The 12,472-nt window shown below is 41.9% G+C and overlaps 1 pseudogene across 1 annotated transcript; it reads right to left on the bottom strand.

Moving 5' to 3' along the window:
- Positions 1–1,041: 1,041 nt before the first annotated feature.
- On the bottom strand, positions 1,042–12,044 carry LOC308264028 (small ribosomal subunit protein uS2-like; annotated as a pseudogene). The gene is made up of 2 exons: positions 11,169–12,044; positions 1,042–1,162 (listed from the first exon to the last, which is right to left on the bottom strand). The product of its transcript is annotated as a small ribosomal subunit protein uS2-like (transcript).
- Positions 12,045–12,472: the final 428 nt, after the last annotated feature.

Below are 12,472 nucleotides of genomic sequence, written 5' to 3' on the forward strand. Positions count from 1 at the left end.
AAGGTAGAGGCAAAGGTATATATAGAAGAATCTATTCTAATCTTCACCTTAAATATTTTGGAAAAAAATTTGTTCTCTACTTCTATATATGCATATAAATGAATATGGTTTGGTAAAGAACCCATAGTTTGGGCCATTCATTAGCTATTCAGTGACATTGGGAGCAAACTGATTTTTATTTAAGATGAGCTTTAAGATCATGCTAAGAAAAGTGCTTGGTTTTTCCTTCTCTTACTACCTATATGCATGTTTCAGTAACTCCTATGAGAAACTCATACAGGCTCTCCTGAAATCTGTCCCTGCACAGTGACTTCTTTCCAGGTTCTTTGATGCCAACCCCTCTGGAGCACCTGTCAGACCAGCCAGTTCAAAGGACTTATATCTGGTCCTTAACAAGATTGAGACAAAGTGGCCGAAAGTGAGCTACTGAGTTTGAAAAGGAGGAGAGGCCTATAGTGACGAGGGTTGTAGGTGACACATTTCTCTATAGTCATAGAGCTGAGTGATTCTCATTTCATCTCATCTCTTCCTCTGTGTGTGTGTGTGGGGGGGGGTACTGGGGAGCTGTGTATATGAAATACAGAGGTATTCTATCTCCAGCCCAAATCGTTTATTATTATTATTGTCACTATTATTTTTGTTTTGAAACAGTGTCTCTCACTAGGTTGTTGAATCTCACTAAGCTGCTGAGGCTGGGCTCATGCTCACAATCCTGTCTCCGCCTCCCAAATACTAGGATTACAGGTGTGTGCCACCATGCCTGGCTCATATTTCTTTTTAAAACATTCACAAACATCTAGAATCTGATCAAAACCCTCTTATTCTAGAAAACTACAGACACACATATAAGTCAGCACATAATTTCAGAGGATTCACTGATCTTAGAATCTAATCCATGTTTCCTATGCATAGATAATAACACTGAGAGAATAATTTGGAGCTGAAGGATAGAATACAGATTAACCATTAAACTAGGATAAACTCGTGTGCAGACGAGCACTGATGGCCCCGGCCTTACCAGCAGCTCTGCCCTCACTGGTCCTACTGGATCATGTCCTGCTGGCGGCTGAGGAGCCCATCTCCTGCTCCTGAGCGAGGTATCTTGATAGGAGCCAGGGCAAGTAAATAACCTTGAGAGGGTCTGCCGCTGAATGTTTCCAGCCTAGAAAAGAAAGATTTGAAGATTTTTAAGTGTGCAAAAAGGACCAAAGCATATGCATCTGTTCCTAAAGGTACTATGTAACATTTAGGACGTTTAAGAACTAGGTGTGGTGGCGCACACTTGTAATCCCCCTGCTTGGGAGGCTGAGACAGGAGGATAGCTCAGGTTCAAAGCCAGACTCAACTGGTTTAAGAGACCCTGTTTCCAAACTTAAAAAATATAAAAAATAAGTGGGTCTGGGAGTGTCGCCTGGAGATAGAAGGTCCCTGGGTTCCATCCCCAGTACCACCAAAAAAAAAAAAAAAAAAAAAGGTTTTAGATGCCTACAAATGGATGTTTTCATTACACTGTTGTTTGTTAAATTATTGAGGCTTAGAGGATCTTTTTGAAAGCAATAACACCCTTAAAAGTACCAATAATAAAATGTGTTGAGGACTTGGCAATGTTCATAGTATCTCTGGTTGCCACATCTTGTTTGCAGAAATCATTTAGGTTTGGGAACCACTGACTTGGATTACTTCATCTATTGAGGCCAATGATTCTGAGCCTGGGCAGTAAGAGTATCACCTTGGTGTGAAGCTGAGCCCTGATGCTCAGAGGTTCTAATTTGCTGGGCTAAGATGAAACCTTACTCCCCAAGTAATTCTCAGGTGAAGCTAGGATTGAGAATCATTAGGTTTTTTTTTTTTTTTTTGCGGGTCTGGGGATGGAACCCAGGGGCATTTGACCTCTGAGCTACACCCCTTGCCCTATTTTTTATTCTTTATTTTGAAACTGGGTCTCACTGAGTTGCAGAGGGCCTCACTAAGTAGCTGAGGCTGTCCTCAAACCGCGATCCTCCAGGTCTCAGCCTCCCAAATGCTGGGATTACAAGCGTGCGCCACCAGGCCCGGCTCGAGAATCATTAGTGTAAGCCCTTGTACTTGTTGAGATGTAGCACTAACTTAACTCATAAGTAGTAAATATGAAGCTGGGTGTAGTGACATATACTTGCAATCCCAGTACTTGAGAGGCTAAGACAGAAAGATCACAGGTTCAAAGCCAGATTAGGGGTATAACTTGGAGGTAGAATGCCTCTGGGGTCCATCCCCAGTACTAAAAGAAATAAAAGTAAATATGTCTTTAATATGCACCATGTTAAGGTGATATGCTCAGTGCTCTGGAAAAGGTAAAGCATTAGAATATGTGATCCCTGTGTCCAAGACTCTAATTTAGCTGGAAACACTGGACACATACTTTTTTTTTTTTTCAATACTGGGGATTGAACCTGGGGGCATTCTACCTCCAAGCTACACCCCCAGCCCTATTTATTATTATTTTTTTTGAAACAAGGTCTCACTAAGTTGCAGAGGGCCTCACTAAGTACTTGAGGCTGGCCATGAACCTGCATTCCTCCTGTCGCAGCCTACCAAGTACTGGTATTACAAGCATGTTCCATCACACCTAGATGAACACAAACTATTTATTTATTTATTTATTTATTTTTGGTGGTATTGGGGTTCCTGGAAGCCCTTCTATCTCCAGACTACACTCCAAGACCCATTTTTTATATTTTTATTTGGAAACAGGGTCTCTTAAGCCAGCATGGCTGGTTTTGAACCTATGCAATCCTCCTGGCTCAGCTTCTCAAGCACGGGAATTACAAACATGCACCACCACGCCCGGCAGGCCTGGTGGCACATGCTTATAATCCCAGTACTTGGGAGGATGAGATAAGAGGATCGCTGGTTCAAAACCAGCCTTAGCAGCTGAGTAAGGCTCTCAGCAACTTAGTGAGACCCTGTTTCCAAATAAAATATAAAAATAGGTCTGGGGGTATAGTCCGGAGGTAGAAGGCCCCTGGGTTCCACCCCTACTACTAAATAAATAAATAAGAATAGAATTAAAAATAGGGCTGGGGATGTAGCCTAGAGATAGAAGGCCCCAGTACAAAAAAAAAAAAAAAAAAAAAGAAAAAAAGAAAAAGATCACTTATGAAAGTATGGACTGTAAAAACATAAGGCTTCATTGGCCAAATATATAGTAAAAATATTGAATGCTATGAAAATAGAGATGACTATATACTAAAATAAAGTAGAAAGTGTAATACATGAGAAAAATCCACTGAGATCTAAGGGCAGGATGAAATTCAGAGAGATGAAATTCAGACAAAGATACAGCTGCAGGAATATGAACAGCAAATTGGGGAGATGAACAAGCTCATCCCTCTTTGTTTTATTAGCGGTGCTTGGAATCAAACCCAGGGCTTCCTACATGCTAGATAACTACTCTGTCAACTTAGCTATATCCCCGGTCCCCCCTCAAACCTCACTCTGAGCCAGGCATGGTGGCACAAACCTATTGGGAGTCTGAAAAAGGAGGATCACAACTTCAGACCAGCCTCAGCAATTTATCAAGACCCTGTTTCAAGATAAAAAATTTAAAGAGGTAGGAGTGGATCCCAAGTAGAAGGCTCCTAGATTTCAGTCCCCAGCACCAAAACAAAACCAACCAACAAAAAAAAAAAAAAAAAAAAAAAAAAAAAAAAAAAATATATATATATATATATATATATATATATATATATATATACTTTGATTGAAGAGTTTCTCTACAGAAACATTAAAGCCAGGTATGGTGGCACAGGCTTGTAATCCCAGTAGTTGGGAGGCTGAGACAGGAAGATTACAGGTTCAAGGACAGCCTCAGAAAGTACAAACAGCTCCTTAATAAAAAGGAGCCATCTCTAACAAATAGAACAGTCTTTGTTAGTATGTGATTTCTCAAAGCTGACTTTGTTCAGCTTTGGAAAGTCTCAAATATGATGATATTCAAAAATAAATGCAGCCAGGTATGGTGGTACACACTTGTAATCCCAGCAGGCTGAGACAGGAGGATTGCAGGTTCAAGGCCAACCTCAGCAATGTAGCAAGAGCCCCTTCCTCCCTTCCTTCCTCCCTTCTTTCCTTGTGTTCTCCCTTCCTTCCTCCTTTTTTTAATGGGACTAGGAGTGAAACCCAGGGGCCTTCTACCTCTGGGCTATACCCCCAGCCCTATTTTATTTTTTATTTTTAAAACAGGATCTTACTAAGTTGTGGAGGGCCTCACTAAGTACCTGAGGCTGGCCATGAACCTGTGAACTTCCTGTCTCAGCTTCCCAAGAACTGGGATTATAAACTTGCACTGGACTTCCGGGAAGATGGTGACCGAGAAAAGTGGGGCTTAAGAGCTCCGCTAACAACCAATCTCCATTACCACAAAATCAGCGCCTTTCATAGCCAGAAAACACCATCACCAGAGAAACAAAAAAATCACCAGGCTCCAGAGAGAAAGCGGACTGAGAACAGAGGTCAGAGCCACAGAGGAAATACACCGGCCTCACGCCCGAGAACACAGCAGCAGTGCCATACTGCCGGTGGCAGCGGCGAATTCACCGGACTGCTACAGCAAGCCGAGGTGAGCCGCTGCGGAACAGCCAGGTGGGATTTTTCAGCGCAGGGAGCATCTAAAGCTCCCAGTGACTGAGCTCAGCACACGCTGCAGGGATTCAGAGTGGAACTCAAAACCAGGAAGAAATACGCCAGCCTCACAGCCAAGGGCGTAGCAGCGGCGCCATATTGCCACCAGCGGCAGCAGCAGCGAATTCACCGAGTCCAGTACAGCTACACCTGCGAACTCAAGAACAGTGAGTCAAATTGCGGGCCACAGAGGAGAAATCCCAGTACTGTACTCCCTGGGACTTGACCCAGTGGGGGAGGGGCGGTGGCAGAGATATCACACCATAGGAGAACGTGCAACCTGGCACCCCCCCACAGTCTAAAGCAGCCTCTATCGACTCTCTGGGTCGGAGACTCTGTGATACAACCCAGTAAAGGAGTAGTGGGGTCTGAGATACTACTGACTCGAGATCCAGAACACCTTAAGTGAAGTCATAGTGACCCAAGGGAAGAACCCAGAGAAGGCACAAACTTCCAAAATCATGGGAAAGAGGAATAACACTGGAGCAACGAATGCCCACAACCCCACAACATCAGAACCCGATAAAACTGAAAATCAGAGATTTCTAGAAGATCAAATCAGGAAAATAACTGTAGAAATAATAGAGGTGCTTCGAAAAGAACTCAGAGAGAGCCAAAAAGAGATAAAGGATGCAATTAATGAAGTAAAGGCCTCAATTCAAAGCACAAACAACCGATTAGACCACATGGAGAACAGAATCTCGCTCTTAGAAGATGATCATTCCATAAATGAACGCATAGTTTCTAATCTAGAAAAAAATATCCGACAGCAGGAATCTGATATTGAAGAAATATGGGCCCATTTTAAGAGAGCTAACCTAAGAATAATTGGAATAGAGGAGGGAAAAGAAAGTGAAACCAAAGGGATCAACAATCTCTTCAAGGAAGTAATAGCGGAAAATTTTCCAAACATAGAGCAAGAGGTTGATACACAGGTCCAGGAAACTTATAGAACTCCCTTTAGACAGGATCGAAGAAAAGGTTCCCCACACCACATAATTGTCAAAATGACCAATGTGGAAGCCAAGCAGAGAATCTTAAAGGCAACAAAAACAAAGGGCCAAGTGACATTCAGAGGCAAACCAATTAGAATCACTCCAGACTTCCCAAACCAAGTCAGGAGAGCCAGAAGGGCTTCGAGTAACATATTCCAAACTCTGAAAGAAAACAACTTCCAGCCAAAAATTTCCTACCCAGCAAAACTTTCTATCAAATTAGATGGAGAAATAAGAAGCTTCCATGACAAACAGAAACTAAAGGAATTTATGTCTTCAAAACCAGCGCTAGAGAAAATACTCAAAGAGATTAACTACAAAGAAGAAATAGGTAACACACACCAGAACCAGAGAAACAAGAGTTTCCATCCAACAGACAATTAAGACTGGTTATCTGTGGAGATTCATTATTTATGTTAGTCTTTTACCTATCTCTAAATGGTATTGTTTGCTTTTATTGTTGGTAATTTTTAGGATTTCTAGTTGGAATATTAATATACCTTCAGATATAGCATTTGGAAATATTTTATCCCATTCTATTAGTAACTGTTAACTCTGTTTACATTGTCTTTGGATATACAATTTTTTTTTTATTTTTTAGGGAGTTTGTATGCTCTTCTGTTGCCTGTGCCATTGAAATCATATCCAAGAAATCACTGCCAATTTCAGTGTTGTGAGGTTTTATGACCCAGATTTTCTCCTAAAAGTTTATAGTCTTAAGATTTATATTTAGGTCTTTTATCTATTTTGAGTTAATACTTGTATATGGGATTAGGTAAAGGTCCAATTTTATTCTTTTCCATGTAATTATTATTTTTCAACAATATTTAGTTAAAAGATTATTATTTCCACCACCAAATGTTCGTGGAAACCTTGTCAAAAATAACTTGACAATATAGGGAAGAATTTAGCTCTAGGCTTGTATTTAACTCCAATGGTCTATATATCTGCCTTTAGAACAGTACTACACTGTTTCAATTATTGTAGCTTTATATGGTTTGAAATCAGAAAATATGTATCTGCTAGCTTTGTTCTTTTTCAAGATCGTTTTGGGTATCTAGAATTCATATTCCATATTAGGATAGATTTTTTTCCGAAAAATAAATATATAAATATATGATAGTTTCACCTAAAAAAACAGAAAAAAAAATATGCTCTAGTAAGAAAGAAAGCAAAAAGAAATATTGAAATGCTATCTTTAAATCATCAAACGCTTGGTATCAGACAAATGAAACTGTTATGTGAGATTATCATTTTTAATTTTGGATAAATTGCTATAATACTAGATGTCAACCACTAAGCCAAGCATGGGAAGGAGGGATGGGGAGAGAATGGGGTGGGGATCGGGTGGGGGCTGACTGGGCGATGTGTGCATGTATGTCTACAAAAGTTTGTATCCCACTATGATGTATGAATACAGTGCACCAATAAAATAAAATTAAAAAAAAAGATTTATATTTAGGTCTTTTATCTATTTTGAGTTAATATTTGTATATGGGATTAGGTAAGGGTCCAATTTTATTCTTTTCCATGTAATTATTATTTTTCAACAATATTTAGTTAAAATATTATTATTTCTACCACCAAATGTTCATGGAAACCTTGTCAAAAATAACTTGACAATATAGGGAAGAATTTAGCTCTAGGCTTTTATTTAACTCCAATGGTTTATATATCTGCCTTTAGAATAGTACTACACTGTTTCAATTATTGTAGCTTTATATGGTTTGAAACAGAAAATATATATCTTCTAGCTTTGTTCTTTTTCAAGATCGTTTTGGGTATCTAGAGTCCATTTTCCATATTAGGATAGATTTTTTTTTCTGAAGAATAAATATATAAATATATGATAGTTTCACCTAAAAAAATAGGACAAAAATATTCTCTGGTAAGAAAGAAAGCAAAAAGAAATATTGAAATGTTATCTTTAAGTCATCAAAAGCTTGGTATCAGACAAATGAAACTGTTATGTGAGATTATCATTTTTAATTTTTGATAAATTGCTATAATACTAGATGTCAACCACTAAGCCAAGAATGGGAGGGAGGGATGGGGAGAGAATGGGGTAGGGATCGGGTGGGGGCTGACTGGGCGATGTGTGCATGTATGTCTACAAAAGTTTGTATCCCACTATGATGTATGAATACAGTGCACCAATAAAATAAATAAATAAATAAATAAACTTGCACTACCATACCTGGCTTAATGAACACATTTAAATGTTCTCACTACCAGATATGTATCTATAGGGGTTTTGTTTTTGTTTTGGGTATGGGGGATTGAACCCTGGTGCATTCTAGCTCTAAGCTATACCCTCAGCCCTATTTTATTTTAATTAACTAGTTAATTTAATTAATTAGTTAATTAATTTGTGGTAATGGGGATTGAGCCCAGGGGCTTTCTACCTCCAAGCTATACTATCAGGCCTAATTGATTTTATTTTATTCTATTATTCTGTAGTACTGGAGATTGAACCCAGGGGCATTCTACCTCTGAGCTTCAACCTAAGCCGTATTTTATTATTTATTTATTTATTTATTTATTTATTTATTTATTTATTTATGGTAGAAGGGATGGAACCCAAGGCATTCTACTTCCGAGCTATATCCCCGGCCCTATTTATTTTATTTATTTATTTTTTTGGTTGTTATTTGTTTTGTTTTGTTTATTTTGGTGGTACTGGGGGTGAAATCCAGAGGCTTTCTACCTCCGGGCTATACTCCCAGACCTTTTTTATGTTTTATTTGGAAACAGGGTCTCACTAAGTTGCTGAGAGCCTCACTAAGTAGCTGAGGCTGGCTTCGAACCTGTGCAATCCTCCTGTCTCAGTCTCCTAACCACGGGGATTACAAGCGTGCGCCACCACACCCGGCTTTATTCTTTATTTTTTAATTTATTTTTTATTTTTTGCGGGTCTGGGGATGGAACCCAAGGGTATTTGACCTCTGAGCTATACCCCCTGCCCTATTTTTTTTTTTTTCATTCTTTATTTTGAAACCGGGTCTCACTGAGTTGCAAAGAGCGTCACTAAGTAGCTGAGGCTGTCTGCGAACCACGATCCTCCAGGTCTCAGCCTCCCCAATGCTGGGATTACAAGCATGCGCCACCACACCTGGCTTATTCTTTATTTTGAAACAGGGTCACACTGAGTTGTAGAGGGCCTCACTAAGTAGCTGAGGCTGTCTGCGAACCAAGATCCTCCAGGTCTCAGCCTCCCCAATGCTGGGATTACAAGCATGCGCCACCACACCTGGCTTATTCTTTATTTTGAAACAGGGTCACACTGAGTTGTAGAGGGCCTCACTAAGTAGCTGAGGCTGTCTGTGAACCACGATCCTCCATGTCTCAGCCTCCCAAATGCTGGGATTACAAGCATGCACCACCACACCCGGCTTATTCTTTATTTTGAAACAGGGTCACACTGAGTTGTAGAGGGCCTCACTAAGTAGCTGAGGCTGTCCACAAACTGCAATCCCAGGTCTCAGTCTCCCAAATGCTGGGGTTACAAGCATTCGCCAGCATGCCTGTTTTTTTTTTTTGTTTTGTTTTGGTTTGGTTTTTTTTGGTGGTACTTGAGGTGGAACCCAGAGGCTTTCTACCTCCAGGCTCTACTCCCAGACCTATGTTCTACTTCATTTGGAAAGAGGGTCTCACTAAATTGCTGAGAGCCTCACTAAGTAGCTGAGGCTGGCTTCGAACCTTTGTGATCCTCCTGTCTCAGCCTCCCAAGTGCTGGGATTACAAGCCTGTGCCATCACCACATCCGGCTTAATTTTTTTTATTTATTTTTATTTTTTTAAATTTTTAAATTTTTTATTTTTTTGTGGTACTGGGGGTGGAACCCAGAGGCTTTCTACCTCTGGGCTATACTCCCAGACCTTTCTTTATATTTTATTTGGAAACAGGGTCTCACTAAGTTGCTGAGAGCCTCACTAAGTAGCTGAGGCTGGATTTGAACCCGTGCGATCCTCCTGTCTCAGCCTCCCAAGCGTGGGGATTACAAGCGTGCGCCACCACACCCGGCTTAATTTTTATTTTGAAACAGCGTCTCTCCAAGTTGCTGAGGCCGGCCTCAAACCATGACCCTCCTGTTTCAGCCTCCCAAGTACTGGGAAATACATTCTTTTTCAATAAATAGATCCATCACTGATCAAAGGTTATCAAATTTGCATTACAAACTGGGAACTCTGCTTATCTTGCTAGATCTAGTCCTTCCTCTACGTTTGGTATGCCCTCAGTGTGTGCTTCCTCAAAGCTTCCCAGCAAAAGAAGTATCTTCCTGCTGATATGTGGCCAGGCTGCTTCAATGCCTGATGCAGGGCTCAGTGGGGTCAGACTGGAGTTCATCAAAGAGCAGGTTAGTGACCTCCAGGGGCTGCCCACAAAACAGTTCTCCCCTTAAACACACACACACACACACACACACACACACACACACACACCACAAGTAAATGGTCCAAAGTGTTCAGTGTTTAAAGAGAAGTACCTTTCAGAATGTCAGTGGTTGGCAGCAATGGCCGTTCTATTAATACTTTAAAAATCACTACATTAAGCTGGGTGTGGTGGTGCAATTTGTAATCCCAGTACTTAGGAGGTGAAACAGGAGGATTGCAGGTTTGCAGCTAGCCTCAGCTACTTAGTGATGCCCTCTGCAACTTAGTGAGAACTTGCTTCAAAATAAAGAATAAAAAACAGGGGCTGGGGGGTGTAGCTTGGAGGTATAATGCCCCTGGGTTCCATCTCCAGTACAGGAAAAAAAAAAAAAAAGAAGAAGAAGAAGCTGGGTGTGGGGGCGCACGCTTATAATCCCAGCATTTTGAGAGGATGAGACAGGAGGATCAGAGTTTGTGGACAGCCTCAATTACTTAGTGAAGCCCTTTGTAACTCAGTGAGATCCCGTTTCAAAATAAAGAATAAAAAATAGGGCTGGGAGTGTAGCTCAGAGGTAGAATGCCCCTGGTTTCCATCCCCAGTGCTAAAAGAAAAGAAAAAAATCACTACATGGTATGTAAAGCTCTAGGGAAAAAAAAATTAAAGAAAGATCATTAATTAAATAATGAATTTAACTTAATTAACCAATCAACTAATTAGTTAAAGAAAACTCCTGCTCCTTCTAACACACACAATGTGGTGACTATCAAGGAAGACTGCAGTAAACACTAAATGTAAACCATGTAAGGCTATATCTAGTCAACAGTTGTTACAGAACTAAAGTTACCAAACAAAGCTGAGACATTAACCTGCAGCTATGAACTGTTTAGCGTAGTGTTTATAATGCACAGAAATGATTTAAGAATCAAACATAGGAATGTAAGATGTGCATGTGTAAATTCAATTGACAGGTGCAGATAAAAAAACAATTTATGTAACTTCCAAAAACAAAGGTTATGCGAGAGGATATATACGAGATACTCTTAAAAAACAAATTGGAGCTGGGCGTGGTGGCACACGCTTGCAATCCCAGCATTTGGGAGACTGAGACAGGAGGATCGTGGTTGGCAGACAGCTCGGGACCCCTTTGAGGTGGTTCCGACCCTCTCCGTGGCCTGGGCTGTGGGAGCTGCAGGTCAGTCCCGTGGCTGGCTGGGCGCTCCAGTCTTCAGTAGGGAACGGCCGAGTGGACAGGGAAGCACCTGCCGGTTCAGTCTGGGCCCCCGGGCTGAGCAGCAGTGACCTCAGGAGCCCGTGCAGTCCACTGGTCCTGGAATTCCTCCCTAGTCACCGACTTCTAATCAGCCGCCTGCTTTTCCTTTTCAGTCTTTTCAGTATCTCTGCAGAAAGAGAGATCAAGCATGACCTCCCTCCTCCCTTGGGTGCTCCCGGGAGAGGGTGCAATGCATGCGCAGGTCTTCCCAGGCCAGCATCCACCGCGTGAGCCACACAGAGGGAGCTCCCTGGCTGTTAAAGATATGGCGAGATACACGCAGCGCAGGTGGAGGGGCGGTCTGTGTTGCACAGCGCGGTGGTGGGCTGGTTGACGAAAGATGCCTCTGTGAGAGGCTGGTGGCCATCCCTGGGCCAGTCAAGGCCAGAAGACACGCCTCCTGGACAGCAGCCTGGGTCTGGCTGGTAAACGTCCCAGGAGTGAAGCGGCCCGCGAGCGGGGTGGCCCCAGTGGCCACAGCAATCCGGCCTGGCAGCTGGCCAGTGTTCCTGGAGGCTGGGTCGCTGGCGTGGCAGGGTTCTCCATGGTAACCATGGCCGAGCTGCCAGCAGAAGCTTCTCCCGGGTCCTCTTCAGGTTTAAGATGTAGATGCCATCACTTTTCCTTTTGTAGATAATTTATTCCATCTGGAAATTCAGGTTGGTGCCATGTAGGTGGGCTCCTACTGCAAGGAATCTGAGGACATCCTCCTCCTTCATTTGCAGGACATCGAGGGCTCCGGACATTGTGATACTTTCCCTTGAATTTACGCTGGGAATCAAGAACAACGCCGTATGGACCTTATTCTTGGCAGTGGAAAAAGCTAATGGATACTTTCTTTCTTTTTTTTTTTTTTTCTTTCTTTCTTTTTTTGGTGGTACTGGGGGTTCCTGGAAACCCTTCTACTACCTCTGGACTGCACTCCCAGACCTATTTTCTATTTTCATTTGGAAACAGGGTCTCTTAAGCCAGCCATGCCCGTGGAAGTTTTGTCCAGATTTTTTTTTTTTTTTTTTAAGATACTGAGGATTGAACCACACAGGGTCCTTGCCCATTCTAGGCAACTGCAAACGCTCTGCCACCAAACAACACCCCCAGCTTTTAATGTCTATTTATTGCCAGGCGAGGTGGCGCACGCTTGTGATCCGAGCATTTAGGAGGCTGAGACAGAAGG

Source organism: Muscardinus avellanarius, assembly GCF_963383645.1.
Source record: "Muscardinus avellanarius genome assembly, chromosome: 6".
Taxonomy (NCBI): Eukaryota; Metazoa; Chordata; class Mammalia; order Rodentia; family Gliridae; genus Muscardinus; species Muscardinus avellanarius.